At 31.1% G+C, this 20,582-nt stretch overlaps 1 long non-coding RNA gene across 1 annotated transcript; it reads right to left on the reverse strand.

Annotated features, from left to right (window-relative positions):
* Positions 1-466: 466 nt before the first annotated feature.
* On the reverse strand, positions 467-4,514 carry LOC147807591 (uncharacterized). Its single transcript, XR_015434876.1, has 3 exons — positions 2,576-4,514; positions 1,745-1,901; positions 467-879 (listed from the first exon to the last, which is right to left on the reverse strand). It is a non-coding gene; the product is annotated as an uncharacterized LOC147807591 (long non-coding RNA).
* Positions 4,515-20,582: the final 16,068 nt, after the last annotated feature.

The raw sequence follows: 20,582 nt of genomic DNA on the forward strand, positions 1-20,582 counted from the left end.
CGTAAATGCAGAAGGGCTGTTTTCCATCATTGTTGTTGGAGATTATGGCCGCAACAGTGATGGTGGAATATTGAAGAACTCCGTTCTTGGACAACATCTGCAAGGCGGAACTTTAAATATACCAAATGGATCCACATTACCTAATAATATGGAAATGTACAATTTTCCATATTATTTTGTTGGAGATGAGGCTTTTCCGTTGGAAAAAAACATCATGCGGCAATGTTTTCATAAAAATGTAATATTTATATAAAATTAACTAAAAAATAAATAGAAAATGTTTGTATAAAATTAACTTTTTTAAGGTAATAAGAACATTTCAATTTAAAGAGTGAATGGAAAAGAGATATTAATTGATGAAATTTAATCTCATAATTTTTTCTCAAGACTGATTTCAGTCCCCAGGACTGAAGAGTGGCACCCTTGGTGTAGACCTTATTCAAACTTCAAATTATACAAAATGAATGAAAATTTCTTTATGAATTTATTTACGGCAATTCGTTACAAATGTTGTTCACAACTTCCAAAATCTGCAATTTGCATCATCGCCTGCGGCAGTAAACCCTTAAAAAAAAGAGGCAAAGCCGTCAGTGTCCTCTTCATTTTGTCTTTTTTTTTTTTTTGAAGTAGCTCTTCAAAACATCCTCCATGCTGTCCTCAGCTTTTCTTTTTTTGCTGGAGGACTGCGGGGTACGACGAACCATGTGGTCGGACATGTCCGTACCTTACGAAGGCTCCATATCATAGCTACAGGCATCACTTTCTTCATTAAGCACCACATCAGGTTCCATTTTTATGTCAACTGGTGGGATGACTGTATACGACTCATCCAAAGTTGAGACAACCACGACAGAAACTGCCGATAAATTGCTTTCAGATCTAGAGCAGAAAAAATGCAACAATTAGCTTATTATACTAATACTTATTTTAATCTTTTGTAGACAAAGATTGTCGAAGATGAAAACCTGCAATTAATCACCCCAAATTTAACAAAATCATTTTAAAATATTGCTTACATTTCAAAAATTTTAAATATTAATTTTGTAAATTATATAATGCTGAATACATTAGGCTATACTAATGTTTAATAAATTACAAATTTTAAAAAACCGTTGACACTCTCGATAGGAAAAGAATTTACAGTACTTGAATTTGTCATGAAATGTCACTTTTTAAAAATAAAAAAAAAATCACGGACTCAAACCCAATTTCATGGTGTTTCGAATGTCTGAATTTGTAACAAAATTCTTACTCAGTCATATTTTATTAATATATAAAATGTTTTTATAATGTTCTTTCAAAAAATGAAAGATAAAACATCATTTCTAGAGCGAATTATCTTGTAAACTTCTGTGATTTCAGAATCTTTGTTATTATTTAATCAATTAAAAATTCTAGCTGAAACAGTCACTGGCGAATTTTTTCATTCTGAAATGAGAACAGAAAAACAGGAGTATATCTTTCCTTTCCGAGGAATGAGATAAATATCTTTAGAATATAATTCTGCAGAAAAGAAAGAATATTTGCAGAAATTTTTTGAGTTAATTATGAATTTGAAAATCTAAAATGCAGCAGATACTTATTAAGTTTTGCACGCAGAAACACTGCCTGGGTCAATTCTTTTTTGTCGATAAACCTAAGTTCAATGATTGACATTGAGTTTTTCCTACTAGTATAATTTTTCTATTAACTAATAATATAAAACAGTAAATAAACATTTGTAAAAGTCATATATAAAGCTTACTTGTCATTTGTTTTAATGTATGGCAAAACAAATTCCAGGTAGGGGCTCAAATAATATGGCTTTTTCGGCCTAGCTGCTGAACCACTTGGTCCCTTGGTGCTCATGTATTTTCTATAACTTCCTCGGATATTCTTCCATTTGTTTTTGTAATCATCCTCTAGTTAGAAAAAAAAAATAGGTGAATTATTTTAAAAATATAACATACCTGAAAATTGTTTAAATTATTTTAGTTTAAATAAAATCTTGATTTCTGCTCGATAATAAGTTTCACATCTCTCTCACTAGTAGTTTATTCATTTGCACTCAATTAATATTAATATTTAATTAAGCATGACTAAAATAAGCTTTATTAGTAAATATTAATTTATTATATTTTCAGAAGCGTTTTTGGTAAAATAAAATGTCTTTGATCAAATTTAACATGACATGAACTATGATTAATTAGTATTCAACTTAAAAAAGTAAAGAACTGTTGGGGTAAAAGAATTGTTAAATAATTATTGGGTTTCAATTATAATATACAAGGCTTATAAAATAAAGACTAAGTGATTAATATATAATAGCCTTAAAAAATATATGCAAGAAATTTTTAAAAAGGTTTTAATAATAATATTTAACTTAAAAATAAATACAAATTTAAAGCTATGAGCAATTAATATTTGATTATTATTCCAGATAATTTTGTTCTGGCTTCAATAAATAAAAGTTAAAAATACAAAAATTCTAGATTAAACATAAAATTCCATAGATTACACTATCATATAGTATTAAAAATCAATAGAATTTAAAATTTATTCTGTGAAATTAAATTATTTTTTAAAAATTACTAACCTGTTGCAGGCTCTGTGGGCGTTGATAATAATTTAGAAACATCGCTCCAGGCTTTGTATACTATATTTCTGTTGGAATAGTCTTTGCATGTTACATCATACAATGCTCTTCTCTTTTCTACTTCTGCAATAAATTTTATATTAAATTCACGGTCATCCCTTATCTTGAAAAACGTCACGTGTTTACAGGAGGCACGATGTAACGACAGGCAAAAATAGCGTCGGACCTATTTGAGAGGTTTGTAGGAGTTGTTTGCCTCCTGGAGGAAAAAAACTCCTTACTCCGTCAGTGTGCGCGTGCCAGTAGAAACCTATAGGAAACAAATTTACCGCACCTTTCGTATTCCTCTCGCTTCCCTCCTCAGTGTGCGGCCGGCCTTATAGTCTTTGATGAGTGTTGGCCTCACGTCGTTTACCCAATCGGCGGCAGAGCTAAAATCAGCATCACGCTTTTCACCATTCAATTTACGATAAACAATGTTGCTGCGGTCTTTCCATCGGGTTAGCCACCCATCTGTAGCTTTAAAATCAGAATCACCAAATAAGTTAGCAAAGTCCTATGCTTTGTGAAATAAAATTCCACGGGAAATTCGAATTCTTCGTTCGTGTGCATTTTTGAACCATTCTAACAGAGCCATTTCAATTTCCTCCGATTTTCTTTCACGCTAACGCTTTATTGACTGATTTCCATTCTTTTTTATTTCCTCGCAAATATTTATCCTTTGTTTCAGAATGTTGAAAAGAGCAGTTTGGGAAATCCCTAATTTAATTGAAGCTTCACGTTGACTACATTTAGGAAGTCTTCGCATACACTTTCAGGAACAGATGCACTTTCACCAAGTCTTCGAAAAATAATACCGTGCCTATTTTTAAAACTTTCTAGCCATCCGTTACTGCCTTTAAAATTATCTTCATGGCCAAGCTCTTTAGCAAAATCCTCAGCTTTTCGTTGCATTATTTGTCCACTGATAGGAATATCGCTACTCCTGCATTGTGTAAACCATTTTAAAACACATTCATCCATGTCCGGAAAAGTGCATTTTCGGCTTTTTTTTCGCATTCTTGTTGCGCTATGAAATTTTTGCTCCACAGCTTCTCGATTCTTAATAATTGTAGAAAGAGTGCTTGCTGGTAAACCGAACTTCACTGCAACTTCGTTTTTTTTCATTAATGGATTTCCGTCCAAGAATGTTAAAATTTTCATTTTTTATTCAATGGAGAGAACATTCAATTTACGTTTAGCCCCTGCCTTACTTAATCAAAATTCAATTCAACAATGTTTAAAAAAAACTGTGACGCTCAAACCAACGACCTCCTAAAAAAATTCTACTGATAAAATGAATTTCTCTTTGTGTTGTTCTTATCCATGTGTGGAAACTGATGCCCAGTGGTGACGCCCCCCTCATCAATCAACTTTTCATTGTCCGAATACACTCAATTGGTTGGAGAGTGTGACGATAGTAACCGGAAATTGCAAGAAACGGCCACCCAGTCTGCTCATTCTTACTTCCCATGGGGCTAGGGAATTTTTCTGTTCTTCTAATGTAGCTTGTTTGAACAAGTTCTGCTGTCCAGGCATCGGTTACGATGATGTACATTCTCCTTCAAAATTCGAGAAACACAGGTTTTGAAAGAAATTCTTTCGATACAAACTTGAAAAAATACATTAAAATTAAATCGTTAATATCGGGAAACTAAGAAATTTTGAGAAATACAGGTTTTCGAGATAAACAGGTTCAACTGTATTTCTTTAATCATTTTCTAATCCATGCCAAAGTGTCGTTTCGTCCACGTGAATCTAAAAGACGGAAAACTTTCAATAAGCTAATTAATATCTTGCCATTAAAAAACTTTTAGCGCTCAATTATAATTTTTAGTCACTATAATTATTATTTTTGATAATAGTTACAAAGGTATTTTTATCTATGAAATATTTCATTATCAATTATTTGTTAATAATTAATAATAATAATTAATGAACGTTTGACAATGATTCAAAACATCAAATTTTGCTTCCCAAAAAGCATAAGTTGTGGGCGATTCTTTCGTTACGTGTGTTACTTTTACACGACATATTTCAACTTTAACACTTATTATAATAAACTTGTTAGATATTTTTCATGTTTTTCTTAATTTGTTGTTAAATCTATATGTGTTGTAAGTTTTCAAAACGAAGATTGAAGGCGTAAATTAATTTGATGTTGAAAAAAAAATTTCTGAAATTTTGTTACGTGTGTTACCCTTTATAATGCTAGATATTTGAAGCTTTGAATATATTCATGTAATTCTGTGAAGTATAAAGGCAAAAAATTAAGATATTTTCTTTTATAGAGAGATACAATATCGAAGCTGTGTTAAGTGATTTTTAAAAATTTCTTGCAACAGTAAAAACTTCTTTATTTTGATGAAATTGGTGCGTTACGTGTGTTAACTGAAAGTTACGTGTGTTACCCTCTGTGAATATTTCAACTGAGAAGTCATAAATGTTGCACTAAAACATTTATTTATTTTAATTTAGCAGAAGAAAAACAATTTATTTTAGCAAATAAAATAGTTAATGGTCTGGAAAGATGGTTGTAGCCCTTCTTTATACTGGTTTAGAGAGTAAAACATAGCAAATCTTAGGCACATCTATTCCTTCAAAATCATTTCTGTTTGGAAACAAAAATATGCATATTTTCCAATTATTTTATGCAAATATTGCATTTTAAGTTTACAAGCATGTGCATTTGCGTCAATAATGTTCCCGAGATAGAGCATATGTCTTTTTAATTTCAGTTATAGGCGCACTTCTGATCAGGAGGGAACAGAAATTGACTTACTGACTATTTGTGTGCGACAATGTACATCTATGCATCTTATTCAAGTATCTAACGATACTTATGCATAGATTTTATGCTTTGTATCACCGTTGCCATGTATTGATCTTTTCAATTAATATCTTTATTTCCTTTTGGCTAATATGTAATACTGTTGTATTAGGCATGAGTTGATTGGTTAGCTTTGCAAACAACACTGGATAGCAAATAAATTTTTTTGTATAACAACACAATGATATAAATAACTTTGCTTTTTGCTTCGCTTTCAAGATTTTGTACTACACACCTATCCCATAGAAGGAACTTCTGCATGTGATATCGTAAAATATTTCCAAATTAATTTCTTTTTTTATATTTTGATTGACAAAATATGAAATAATTCAACCATATATTTATTTTTAAATTCTTAATTTGACTTATTGTTATAGAAGGTTTCTGTTAGCTCATCTTCTGAAGTAGAATCGTTTTTAAACAGTCTTAAAATAAAAGTGTAGACATTGTTTCACCTTTGTCTTTGCCTTAGGAAAATATTGTAAAGGACTCTATTTTAAACTCTTTAGGAGAGTATCGTCTAAGGAAACAGCTGCTGTGAATAACGGAACTGTGGCTGGATAGCATAATGCTGATTGAAATTCGTTTTGATATTCAAAAGAATATGCCATTGCAAAGTCAACTTGAATTTCCCTGGTTTTAATGCTAGATATGTTTGTTTGGAAAGTATCACCTCGGATTCTTTTAACTCTTACGTATTATTGAAAGTTGTTCCAATTTTCAAGAGTTATTTCAAAACATTCTTCTTGCACATTTGCCATTATATATTTTTTATTGTGAGATATTGTCATCTTTTTCTCATCGTTATCAAACTACAATAAATGATGGTTAGAAACCTATAACAAGCAATGAGAAATTTTTGTAAGTATCAGAAGCACCCTTCCAACAATTAGATCCAAAATTTCTTTTACTTTATATACATAAATACTTCTACCATCACCATGTATTGTCATAAACTTAATTTTAGCCTTCCAGTTAAAGAATAAAAATTTCATGATATTTGTTTTGATTCTAAGTTTTACAGTAGCAATAAATTTTTTAATCATAAAGCACTAAATATGGAAAATTAAACAATGTTTAGGATGCAACTGACAAAAATCAGTATAAGCCTCTCTTAGAAACATTGTTAGATAGTTCTTTCGTTTTATTGCCCGTTTTTCCCCGTAATAATCCAGAGAACCAGCTCTTGTTTCAATACAAGCATAGTATAAACAGTCTAACTTTTGAAGAAAATCCATTTATTAATAATTAAGTTCATCTGAAATACTTAGTGGTGAACCTTTTACATCATTATCAATCTGTTTTGAAAGTTCAAGTCTAACTTTCATTATTTCCTTATTTTCTTTCCTTTGAAGTGCAGAATCTTTTACTCTTTTCTTTTTTTCTTCATCTTTTTATTCTTTTAAATCCAGATAAGGACACTATTTTAAGCTTATACATTTTATAATAATCTAGCAAATGCAGTCGAAATATTCTACTTAAACATAAACGTATAACAAATAGAAGTTTGGGAAAACAATTTCCAAAAGTTTCAAAATTATCGTCTTATTATGCTGTTTTTTTATTAATGCTTATACCGACCTGATTTTACAAAAAACCACAATCTTACAATTCCGTATTTGTGGCATTGAAGTTGCGCGGCGGTTATAAAAAATGTCCGAACATGATTTAAATCTTTTATTGAAAATAAATAAATAATTAAAGTGTATAAGTACCTCTAACACACATAACAGTAACGCGCGTAACTTTTCGTTACGTGTGTTACCTTGAATAAAATTAATTATAAAATTTTAACTATTGACAGTTTTAATTCGAGAATTTTTTCCATTGCATATCTTGCGTTCTTAATTTATAAAACAAAAAGTTTTTAAATTTTCTTTTTTACTAAAGTTTTTACAGAAAAAAATGCAAAATTATGTTACGTGTGTTACTGGGAAATTAGACTATCTTGATTAATCGACTTTCAAACAAGCAAAAAAATGTAGGCCAAATTAAAAAAATACATTAAACAATGATAAAAGAGTAAAATAGTTATATTTAATACTAAAAACTATTTTATTGCTCTTTAATATTTTAAGAACTCCATTGGAATATAACATAACAAAGAAGAGAACTCCTGTTAAAATTCATAGTGTTCCACCTTTTGTTAGAATTCACATAAATATTTTTTGTAATTCAAAAAACTATCTTAACTATTTAAAAATATACATCTTCTAGATTCCGAAATTGTGTCATTTTTAATTTTACGATAATTTTGAAAATTTAGTCACTCAGGACCACTTTTCGTGGAATCGCCCTTAACCAAAATGATATTTGCTTAGTACCATTTAAAAAATCTTCATGCAGGGCTGCAAGCTTTATTGCTTTTTATTCGACGAGTTCATTGGCCCATGGGTGGAAAAGATATTGCTAGAAAAACCGTTCATGACTGTTTAATTTGTTTTCGCCATAAACGTACTAATTTAGAACAATTAATGGGAAATTTGCCCGCTGAACGTGTAACTCCTAATTTAACTTTTAGCAATACAGGAGAAGACTACTGTGGCCCCTTCCTTATTAATACAAGAATTAAAAAAAGGGAAATTTACATAAGGTGTATGTTGCTATTTTTATTTGTTTAGTTACGAAGGCCATACATCTAGAAATTGTATTGGATTCTTCTGCCCAAGCTTTCGTTGCATGTTTAAAACGCTTCTTTTCTCGAAGAGGGAAAAGCTCTTGTATTTTTAGCGACAATGCTACTAATTTCACATGTGCTAATACAGAGTTAAAGAAACTTGCATCACTATTAACATCTCCTAATGAATATTTAGCTAATTACTGATCCTCTGAAATTTATCACGAGTAAGGATAAATACTTATCCTTACTCGTGCCCCAAATTTTGGAGGTCTATGGGAATCAGGAGTAAAGTCATTCAAACATCACTTGAAAAGAACTGTTGCTAATACTAAATTTAATTATTAAGAACTTCTTTCTGTACTTTCCCAAATTGGAGGAATTTTAAATTCCTGTTCGATTTCCCCTTTGTCATCGGACGTTTCTGACTATGAGCTTCTTACCCCAGGCCATTTTCTCATAGGTCGACCAATAAATACTATTGCAGAACCGATTTTAATCAATGAGCCCGAAAATAGATTGTCTTATTGGCGTAAACTGTCAAAAATGATACAGATACTTTGGAAACGTTGGTCTGTAGATTATCTTAATCATTTGCAACAACATAAGAAATGGTATTTTTTTTAAGGGGGGTCAGGACCCTTTAACGCCTTAAACGATACAATGAAATACCATATTTTCGACACACTGTAACTATCTTTGAATTTATCCTAAAGCTATGAAATTTTTTTTATCATTTACTAGCACTATTATCAATATAATTAAATAGCTAAATTCAAAAAAATCATTCATAAAAAAAATTACAGACTTTTTTTAATATAGTGAAATTTTTTTATTTTCGAAAAAGTGAGTTTCATTGCGCGCAAAGCGTACGAGTCAAATATCATCAAAATAATGTCAAACTAATTTTAAATTAAAGTTATAATTACCCTAAACCTGTGTTACCTAATATTATTTTGATATACATATATTTTAATTTTCTAAAAATTAAAAAAGTTTAAGTTTTTCAAATTTCTATATTTTTGGCACATTACACAATTATTTAAAAAAATTTTAAGAGAGTAATGGTTTCTATAGTAGGTACCAGTTGTAGCAAACCATATCATAAAACTTTTCCTAAAGTTTCGTACAATTCTATCAATTAGTTCTTTGTACGCAGTGCGCACAAGTTCAACATATCACATTTTGAGAAAAATGACTTTAAAGTTAAAAATTTGTTTTTTTCGAATACCACTCAATATATTTTTCTAAAAATGCCTAAATAAATAAAATAAATCATTTTACAATACCTACATACAACTTAAACAATAATACATTAACTAAATTTGACTTATAAACAAAATAAAGTAACATTTCACAACGACTTGTCACATAACGAGCATCGAGTCAAATAGCAATCAACTTTTCAAACTTTAGAAATGATTGATACAAAAACCAAACCAACCTAAATGATAGATTTTTGAGATTTATAAAAATCTAAAAGATGATGTTTTAAAATAAATTTTCAAAAGCAAACAAAAGATTTTCAAATTAGTAACTTTTAAAAAATTGTTTATAAAAATGACCACAAAGTTAAAATTTTGATTATTATAACAATATCCATTTTTATGTTTATCTAGAAATCCTAAGTAACCTCAAAGACATAGATATAAAGGAATAAATTTCTTACATTTTATTATTTTATAATAAAATCAATATAAAAAAAAACATTTAAAAATTAAAAGCCACCAGAAATATACATATCCCCCCCTTCACTTTTTTTCATTCTCTCATTTTCACAAATCTTTTTTTGTCGTTTCACTCTACGAGCTACAATAGACTGTTCACTAGCTCGCTTTTCAGCTTTTGTTACGCGGAGTTTATCTTGAGCATGAAAGTTTTGCTTTGCTTTTTTGTTGATTTGTAGCTCCAACAGTTTCATAATAGACATCAAAGACTTTTTTCCATCGTTAAAAACACAAACACCCATACATGCAGCTATTTCGGCAACATTTTTGCCAGCACTAGCAAATTTAGGGCAAAACTTCCATATGAGTGAGTTCAACGACTCATTTGGGTTTTGGGTCTTACCCCCCAAACATCTTTTCAAAAGAGACGGATGAGACAGATCCTTAAATATTGGCTTTATTGCCTCCATAACAACTTTAGCAACCAGCATTGGATGCTTATACTCATGCACTTTGTTGTTATGCACAGCTTTATTATAGCTGCACCAACTATTTTCGCCTTTCGGACAAAACCAGTGCATCGGCTCTTTATCCGTGCTGCAAGTATGAGCCCATATGGCCCAAATCGCTGTTCGCATGTTGACTGAGTTATTGCTGTTTTGGCGAATTGCATTGCCATAATAACTTGTAATTCTATTTATTGTTACGTCTGTCAGTCTTCCCCGACCACCTGTCGTCTTACCATCTGAAAGCCTTTTTTTGCCATATGAAGTTTTGAGTTTTCGCAAACGAGTGCCCATTCTCTTCTGTATGTGTCCCACACACTCCACTTTGGTTATCGAAACATCTTTTCCATATGGCTTTGCCTCACAAATAGCCTGGAAAGTTTTACAATCACCATCGCCAATGTATGTTTCATACTTGACGTCATATTTTTCTTCAGATCTTTGGAAAATCCTCTTCATGCCGTCAACCTCCATTTTTCCAGAAGAGCCGGCATGATTTTTCTGGCACACTGTTTTATGAGAAGATAGCCACTTATGATATCTCAAGCCAAACTTTGGACCCTTGTACGAAGCACAACCTTTGCAGAATGTCGACATTACTTCTATGTCAACAGCTTTTCCTGTCTCGCCGCCTACCAGGGTACATACGCCTATTAAAGACGTATGACCTCTGGTTTTCCAGGTGCCGTCTCCACTGACGGTTAGACTGTTTGGATTATCTGATAGACACTTTTCCTCGTTAACTGCCTGTTCCATGGATGACAAAGCAACTTCTTTTGATACTTCCAATATTTTAGAATTAATTTTATCATAAGATTTCTGAGTTATGGGCTTGGGCAAGCACATCACAGAACAAAATGTCTGCAGACTTGAAAGTCCACCACCAATGCACCGCATTGCAAAAACAGATCTTCTGTTTACTTCTGGAATGTTCTTATTCACTCCTATCAGTTTGCAGCTTTTAAAAACATCCCTTTTCTGACATGCTTGACATGTTATTTCAAAAGAAGACAACAATCCACACTGGGATTTCTCAGTCATTTTCAAGGAAGCATGACAAATTCCACAAGCAGCTACATTATTGAAAAAACTTATCAAGGAAGCAACATCAATAAGGCGATAACCATCAAAAGTCTCTTTAGTTTCAGTTTCGATATCCTTGAAACTGGAACATGACATCGAAAGCTTTTTCTTAGAAGCACTTTTAAAATCCTCTTTTTCAATAAAAACATTGCAACTGCCCACATTTACACTTTGCCGAAATTGATTTCCACGAAATCTTCTCTTTTTTGGTCTCTGACCAGATCTACGAGGATTATTCATGATTATTTATAATAAATAAATCAAACCGAAACTAGATTTTTGACTAAAATGAAAGCTAATAGACGAATGTACAAATATTAATCTAAGATTAAAAAACGCATGCAATTCGAATATAAACAAATAAAATCTGCAAAGGGTTGGAGCAGAGTTGAGTTGTAGACACTTTAAATCTCAGATTATTATTAGAAACTATAAGATAAGCCCAAAATGAAGCAATTCGCGACCACGCCCACTAAAGCAATTGTTGGTGAGTGACTTGTCTTCTAACCCTTATAACTTTTGAACCAATTGAAAGATTTCGAAATGTAAGATATGAAAATGCGCAGAATAATGCAAGGAATAAAAAAAAATGATTCTTGAAAAATCGATTTTTTGAGAGTTTTAAGGGTCCTGACCCCCCTTAAAGATAATGTTAAGAAAAAAGATATGGTTATTGTTAAGGAGGACAATTTTCCCACTTTTAAATGAATGATGGGAAGAATAGATCAAACTATTCCTTTTTCTGATGGAAAGGTCCGAGTTGTAATAGTAAATACTAAATCTGGACCTCTTAAAAGACCTATTTCTAGAATTTTACTACTTTCTATTGAAGATAATTTTAGTTAACAACTTTGTTGTGCTTTAAATTTTCACTAATTGCATTCATTTGTCAAAATACTAAAGTTAATTTAATCTACTAAGTAAATTTCAACCATTGTAGTGATCCGTATCTTTTGTTAAAGATTTAATTTCTGTCATATTAGTTGAATTATTGTGTTCGTTTTATAATCTTTATGTATTTTTTTTTTACTTTGTTATGTCATAATTGCACTTCTTGTTATTTTTAAATTTGAATAACTGAGTTGAATATCATGGATATTGCAACGCGAGCTGGTATGTTGCTACGCCCGTTGGCTTCTTAGCGTTATTTTTCAGAGCCAAACGTCAGTTGATGTAAATCTACCGAAGAGCATACATGATCGTAATTGTCTCTTTAAGCAGTGCAACCGCATATAAAGAAGTACAGTCCACACATGTTAGTTATTGGCGCTAGAGCCAGTTGTGGCTATATCGCACCTACAACTTGGTTTTTATTAAATATCTATATTGATGTATCAAAACCAATGGCTTTGAGGTATGAGAAGATGTTGTCGTGGGACTGTTACCAATTAATAAAATCAATGATGGATTAAAGCAACCGAATTGGCGTTGTCTCTGAATTTTAAATTTGCTACATTTGGTTAAAATGTGTTTCACAGTGAGCGGTTCCTTACAGTGGGAACACTCTGGAGCAGGCTCATCTAGTAGAAGATGTCTGTGAGTAATACGAGTATGACCGATACGTAAACGGTTTAAAACAACTTCTAGCTTTCGAGGTAGATTAAGATGTGTATAAGGTTGTAGGTTAGAATAGATACTATGTAGTTTATTATCCGTCTCACTGTCTAATTTTCATTTTTTTTAACCACATCGAAATCCATCCTAGAACAAGCAAGCTGTGTACAATTTAAATGATTGTTAGTTTTATCTAAATATAAGATGAAACTAATTTACCCAAATTAAAATAAATCAACAAAAACCTTATAACAAATATTAAAAAGTGAAACACGTGAGAAAATAGTTATTAAAAGACACCATTTTATGAAAACTCAAACATTCCTTACTAGAAAGGTAGTGTATAGCTTCAGGATGTGCTGCCCATAGGAAACAAGATGACCTTTCCAGGCATGTTCTCGCCTTCTCCTTTCTTTCTTGTTACAGACGACTACACAACAGAAAATGGCGCGCTCATTTAAAGAATGCGGCAAATCAAAACTTAGCAAGAAATAATAAAAGATTATTTAAAGGATATGTAATTATATTTTATTCAAAGTATTGATTTTCTGCATTTTCATTAGAAATTTATATTTCCTTAATAGTTGAATGATCATCTTTTTTTAATTTATTGATGAACGTTGAATAAATAAAAAGCTTTGCAAGAATCAATGTTCAGTTTCTTTCCTATTATCTTTATTTGATGTTAAATGTACAATGACTGGAGATTAAGACGTTAAAATGGAACAATTGCGAACAGAAATCCGAAAAAATTATTTATAGTTTGCAAATATATTTATACAATCCTTAGTATTTAACAATCATTCAATGTAGATAAAAGGTAGCATTTCATGTATTGAATAAAATATATTTACTACTCATAATAAGATCCACACATTGTTGGAATCTTGGGTATAAATTAAATTTTACCAATTTTTAGTGATTGTTTTTAGTGATACGTTTTCAAGCTACATACATACTTTTACAGACCACAGTCGAGTTGAAAATCTGAGCAAGCCAGAGTCTCTAGCCCTTACTTGGTGTCTTGGGGTATTCATCCGTTTTTAGATGCACCTGGATTTCGGCCCCCACCCCTCTAAGAAGCTGCAGCCATGATGGAGGAGATAATGATATAGGGGGTTAAAAGAGGTGTGTGGCATTTAGGGTTGCACACCCCTTCGTTTTGGCGTACGAAAGGGACACCCCTTCGGGTTGGCGTCCGTAGGGGTGACGCGCCAGCAATTAAGTGAGAGGTTGAACTGAGGAGTCTTACTTGCTGATAAAAATATTCTTAAATTTATTTTTACCAAAACTAACTGGGTTCATATAAGCATATACTAATGGCGTTTGTGAAGAGAAGTGAACACAATTTAAACATATCAATGATAACTTACAATTTTAATTTTAACGCAACATTTTACAAATTAGTTTTATTCGAAATTGCATTGCAAATAAAAATTGAAATGGACGAAAATAATATTCAATTTCTTCCTTCGGAAAGAGGAGGCAGAGTGCTTATATTTAGGAAGAATTTATTCAACTATAAAAGAACGAATAAGGATCAGAAATCGGTATGGTATTGCAGTTCGCAATGGACTGGTTGCAGTGCACGTGTGTGTACTCTGGGTACTAATCTAGCAGTTCCCTTGTCTTCTGGATTGGGTTCAAAATTACAAGGCTACGGAGTTAAACATTGGTAGCCGTAAATTCAAAATTGAGTTGGTTGTTTAACGGCGGTAATTAAAAAAAAATAAAACTAATAATCAAATTGTATTTTCTTGTTTTCTTTCTAACTCTTTGCATATTTTCTACGCGCATTCAAAATTTCATGTTTCTAAGTCTCACAGATTTTGTAACGTAAAGAAAAAACAATTGAGAAAACAATTCGCAAAAAAATCATTAAAAATTGCAAATAAAATATATTCAAAATGAATCTAAAAAAAAAAAAAAAACTCTGTTAAATATATAGCGGCCCAGCACGCCAAATTTTTACTCTGTGCTTAAAATGTGTTTTTTTTTTTTGTAACTTTTTCCCCTCGTTAAAAAAATTTGTGCAATAAAAGAAAGGTTCTACATAATAGTCTCATCACAATTAATATATTTAGCAATAAAGTAATACTATCAAATTTTTTAATAATAAAATGTTAATACTCAACAATAAAAAATAATGACAGTTTACTTTAGGTGTATAGAAATGGAATTGAACTTATAAGGGCCCCATCATTTTCAGTAGCTTAGGGCCCCACCAAGCTTAAATCCGGCCCTGAATAAACTAAAGAATTAGTGTGTGTGTCTCCAACTGGATTGCTGATGAGTCTTAGGTTTTGAAAATATGACGTTTAACATGAAGCGACTATTAACTATTTTTCATTATATTTTTAGTTAATAGTAGTTCATTTACGTCGCACTGGAGCTGCACAATGGGCTTTTGGAGACGGTCTGGGAAACATCCCGGAGGATGATCCGAAGTCATGCCATCACAATTTTGATCCTCTGCAGAGGGGATGGCACCCCTGCTTCGGTAGCCCGACGACCTGTACGCACAGTTGAGCACTTTACGATAGAACAGTTTAACGAGGACCAATACCGCAAACCCTCGGTCCCTACGCAGACTAATCCAAGTGGTCACCCACCCGCACTCTGACTGCAGCCAGCGATGCTTGACTTCGGTGATCTGCTGGGAACCGTGTCTTAACGATCAGTCCACTGCGGGACATTTTTAATATATTTAGAGATATTTATCAGGGATATTTAAATTGATATGTTAAATCATTTTAAAATCAAAAGTTTTAACAATTAAGATAAGGTACGATTGCCTGATATTTTTATCATATATAAACCTCAGAGCATGATGACCACATTTTATGTATTTATTTAAATTAATTAAAATCCTTCCTTATCCAAATGCTTTTTTTTAAATATAAATTCCGGAATAATATGTTATTAATTGCCAACAATGTTTAATTTTTTTCCCCATTCAAATGCAGCTTTTGCTGAATTCGTAAAGAAAATTTTTTGATTTCTACACCTGCGCTGTTTCAAACTACTATTTTAAACACAAAAGACTTGCTGAATTATTATTGGTTCTTTTGTTTATTTTCAAATTAAGTGACAAAATGCTATAATTTATCATTTTGCTATCATTTATAGACACAGTGGTCGCTGTATCTTATTAAAAATATAGCGGTGGATGTGGTACAGAATATTAACAAATCGAATAACCAAGTTGAGAATTGAATGGTATTTTAATTTTATTTACTTTTTATAACTAACAATAGATTAAATAATTATTTTTATAACTTATCCACAATAGCCCCTCACGTGTCTACAGTAGTGTTTAATTATTTTAAACGAAATGATTATTGAAAAAGTATACTTCCAAATTATTAAAATCATAATGTTCGATTTTTTCATTGAAAATGAAGATAAATGTTCGAATTTTGATTAAAAGAATTCTACAGGAGTTGCACAAAATAATGGAAAGACTTCGATAATCGATACTAACACATTTTTTGATATTTCTCAGAAAATACATGGAGAATCAAAATATAAATTTAGATCCTTCGATTTCTTATTCATATCAATGAAATTTACAGCTTTATAAGGGTTGAGGCACCGAGAATGAATGACAAACGTTAAAAATACTTTTGAGCACCCTATGACAAAAAAATGTAGTAATAAAATTGTAACTTATTATTTTGGTTCTTATATACAATAATTGAACTAAACTTCGTAAACGTAGCTTAAATATTTTTGAAAATATGAACATTTTTATAAAAAAAAAGATTTAAAAAAAAATTATTTTTTTGTCTTGCGTTTTTTTTTAATAACTTTAAAAAAATTCAATAAAATAAAATAAAAAACGTTTGAATCAATTTTAAATTGATTAAAATATTATTGACATAGAAATTTTTAAAAAAAAATTTGTTAAAAACTGCTCCAAATACGTGTAATTAACGTTTCTTTATACTGCGCATATACGCAAAATAAAAATAACTAAATAAAATAAATAAATAATTTAAAAAATTTTCTTAATTTTGAAGTGAATCTTATTTGACTACTACTTAAGTCCAATTTGAATATCTTAAGCAATTTTCTAAGGAGTTTTTTTTTTCTTTTTAAAAGAAACCTCAAAATAATAAACGATTTTCCACAAATTTCATTTTGTACTATTAAACAAGATTTATAAATGACATCGGTTGGAGATTATGCCGATTAAAGTATCCTTTCTTTCGCATGTTTTATTTCCTAATTCCATCACACTTTGTTATCCAGACCATCATTTTCTGGGTATCATCATTTGTTAATAAATCTTGTTTAATAGAACAAAATGAAATTTGTGAAAAAACCCTCATAATTTTGAGTTTTCTCATAAAAGAGTAAGAAAACTACTTAGAAAATTGCTTGAAACTTTTTTCATTTTAAAGATATTCAAATCGGACTTAACTTATTAGTTGTCAAATACGATTCACTGTAAAATTAAGATAATTTTTTTTAAAAATTTTTTTCTGCACATGCGCTGTATAAAGCAACTACTTCAATTACTCTTATCTGGCGCAGTTTTAATTATTATTTTTTTTAGTTTTAAAGCAATAGTTTCGTTATCAGTTTAAAATTGATTCAATCGCTTTGTTTAATTTTTTTTTAATATTTAAACTATAGCAAAAAAAAAAAATTATTTTTTTATAAAAATTTTCATACATCTCCAGAAATATTTAACCAAGGTGTACGAAGTTTTGTCCAATTATTGCATATAATATCCAAAATAATAGTTATGAGTTGCAAATTTATTGCCACATTTTTTGGCACAGTTGTTGAAAAACATTTTTTTCCGTTTGTGGTTCATTGTCGGTACCTCAAACTTCAAAAAGCGTTAACTTCATTGATATGTAGGAGAAATCGTACCATCCAATAATTTTTAAATTTATGAACTGATTCTCTAAGTATTTATTTTTTAAATATTAAAAAATGTGTTAGTATCGAGGTGTCTCAATTATTTTGTTAAACTCCTGTATTTATGATTAGACACATACATATATATAAATTTAAAACAAAAATGTTTATTAATGCATGTTATTCCAAATTTTTTTTTTCATTTTTATTTAATAAAATCTCCTCTCCTAGAGATTGCATTATTACACTATTCTTTTCATATCCTTCTTATCCTTATTAAAATGACATAATCAGAAAGCTATAATGGGTAAATGTGATATATAATTTTTTCCCTGTCTTAAAGCATTTTAAAACATGTGGTGAATTTATTTTGCTAAAAATTTTATAACACAAATTAAATCTAAGACACAAATTTATTTAATTTTAATTACGTATGAAGCTTTAATGAAAAACAAACTTTTTATTTTAGTTAATCCTTTTGTTTTAAAATATATCTGTGAATAACAAAATAAAGCGATTGAAATAAAGGGAAAAGGAAAAAAAAAAAAAAAAGAACTATAGAAATGAAGATTGGTACTTGGTCAGTAAGCGAAGAACCACTTTAACTAAACAGAAACTAGCATCCACACAGAAATCGGAACTCTTCTGCTAAAGTTTTCATTCCGGATTCAAAAAATAAAAATAATTGGTTTTGTTGGCGATGATCTCGTAAGGCGATAAAGAATCATGCATAGTACACTCGCAGAGCATTCAGAATTCTTCGCTAACAGCTTCTAATCGTTTTCTAAACGATAATAACAGGGCCTTCGATATTCGACGGGTAAGGAAGGGGGAATGAAATTCTCCTCGAAGGAAAAACGGATGAATACCCCAAGGAACCCCCTTACTTCACCTGATGCTACCGAACACTACGTTATAATAAACAACAACGAAAGTGAACACTGTTCTTCACAAAAGCCACCAGTAGCAAGTAATTAATATTTTATACTTATACTTTGTTACATTATAAACTGCGATTTCAAACTGAAAAATCAGTTGAGCATGAAACTAAAATTAAAATGTAATGAATACAATGAACTTGTGTGAGGGCAGCTATTTCTAAGCTCATTTAAATTTTCGACAATAATTATTAAAAGAACATAAATGAAATTTAAATTTCTTAGATAAATAAAAGTACCGTTCAAGGTCAACCGAACAATAAGCTCAGAATAGGTAAGCAACCCTAGGTGCGTGCCTTGGTACTCCGGGCAGGAGTTTCTATGCAATTCGTACTATTTATGAAATGCCCTTACATATTTGCCGCATCATTTACGGGATGCGTATTTACTAAGACTAAAGGCGGGTTGACACGATCAAAGTACTTTGATCAAAGTAGGCGCGCGCAATCAAAGTAAGTCATAAAAGTAAATAAAACAAAAATGGGAACTGCGAAATTTTAGGGAAAAGGGAAAATGCGAAGGGGAAAAAAAGTCACGCACTGGCCCCGTTTACATGAGCAATCTATTAATCCGGGGTAAAAGAAGGGTACAGGGATTTTACAGGGCAATGTATAATCGGTAAGAAAACCCGTTTACACGCAAAAGAATTTCAACCCCGGATTTTCAAACAACTTCCTCTACGTCATTGGTCACATGATAAATCGGAAGTAAGAAAATATATCCCATCACTCCTTGCAATATTTTTGTTTACATTTTGAGGTAAAGTTTTTTATACTTTTCATTTAAAATGGATAATATTCAAATAATATCATTGTTATTCGTTCAAAATATTGAAAATGCTTTGAGCGACATAAATGATGCTCGGAAAAGGCGTATTAAAAGGATGTTAAACATCCTGTGCAGATCAGCAGTTTCATCCTTAAGTTTAGCATTTCCGCACAGGAGAATGTGGAAACAAATACGGCATTCAGAATGGTTTGAAAAGACAGTTCTCCAACATTATGATGATAGTAGATGGAATAGTAGCGACAATAATTATTTACAGGGAAGTAAGAAAATATATCCCATCACTCCTTGCAATATTTTTGTTTACATTTTGAGGTAAAGTTTTTTATACTTTTCATTTAAAATGGATAATATTCAAATAATATCATTGTTATTCGTTCAAAATATTGAAAATGCTTTGAGCGACATAAATGATGCTCGGAAAAGGCGTATTAAAAGGATGTTAAACATCCTGTGCAGATCAGCAGTTTCATCCTTAAGTTTAGCATTTCCGCACAGGAGAATGTGGAAACAAATACGGCATTCAGAATGGTTTGAAAAGACAGTTCTCCAACATTATGATGATAGTAGATGGATAGTAGCGACAATAATTATTAAAAGAACATAAATGAAATTTAAATTTCTTAGATAAATAAAAGTACCGTTCAAGGTCAACCGAACAATAAGCTCAGAATAGGTAAGCAACCCTAGGTGCGTGCCTTGGTACTCCGGGCAGGAGTTTCTATGCAATTCGTACTATTTATGAAATGCCCTTACATATTTGCCGCATCATTTACGGGATGCGTATTTACTAAGACTAAAGGCGGGTTGACACGATCAAAGTACTTTGATCAAAGTAGGCGCGCGCAATCAAAGTAAGTCATAAAAGTAAATAAAACAAAAATGGGAACTGCGAAATTTTAGGGAAAAGGGAAAATGCGAAGGGGAAAAAAAGTCACGCACTGGCCCCGTTTACATGAGCAATCTATTAATCCGGGGTAAAAGAAGGGTACAGGGATTTTACAGGGCAATGTATAATCGGTAAGAAAACCCGTTTACACGCAAAAGAATTTCAACCCCGGATTTTCAAACAACTTCCTCTACGTCATTGGTCACATGATAAATCGGAAGTAAGA

This window comes from Parasteatoda tepidariorum, chromosome 6, assembly GCF_982258835.1.
Source record: "Parasteatoda tepidariorum strain Cologne lab strain chromosome 6, Ptep-v5.0, whole genome shotgun sequence".
In the NCBI taxonomy this organism is placed as follows: Eukaryota; Metazoa; Arthropoda; class Arachnida; order Araneae; family Theridiidae; genus Parasteatoda; species Parasteatoda tepidariorum.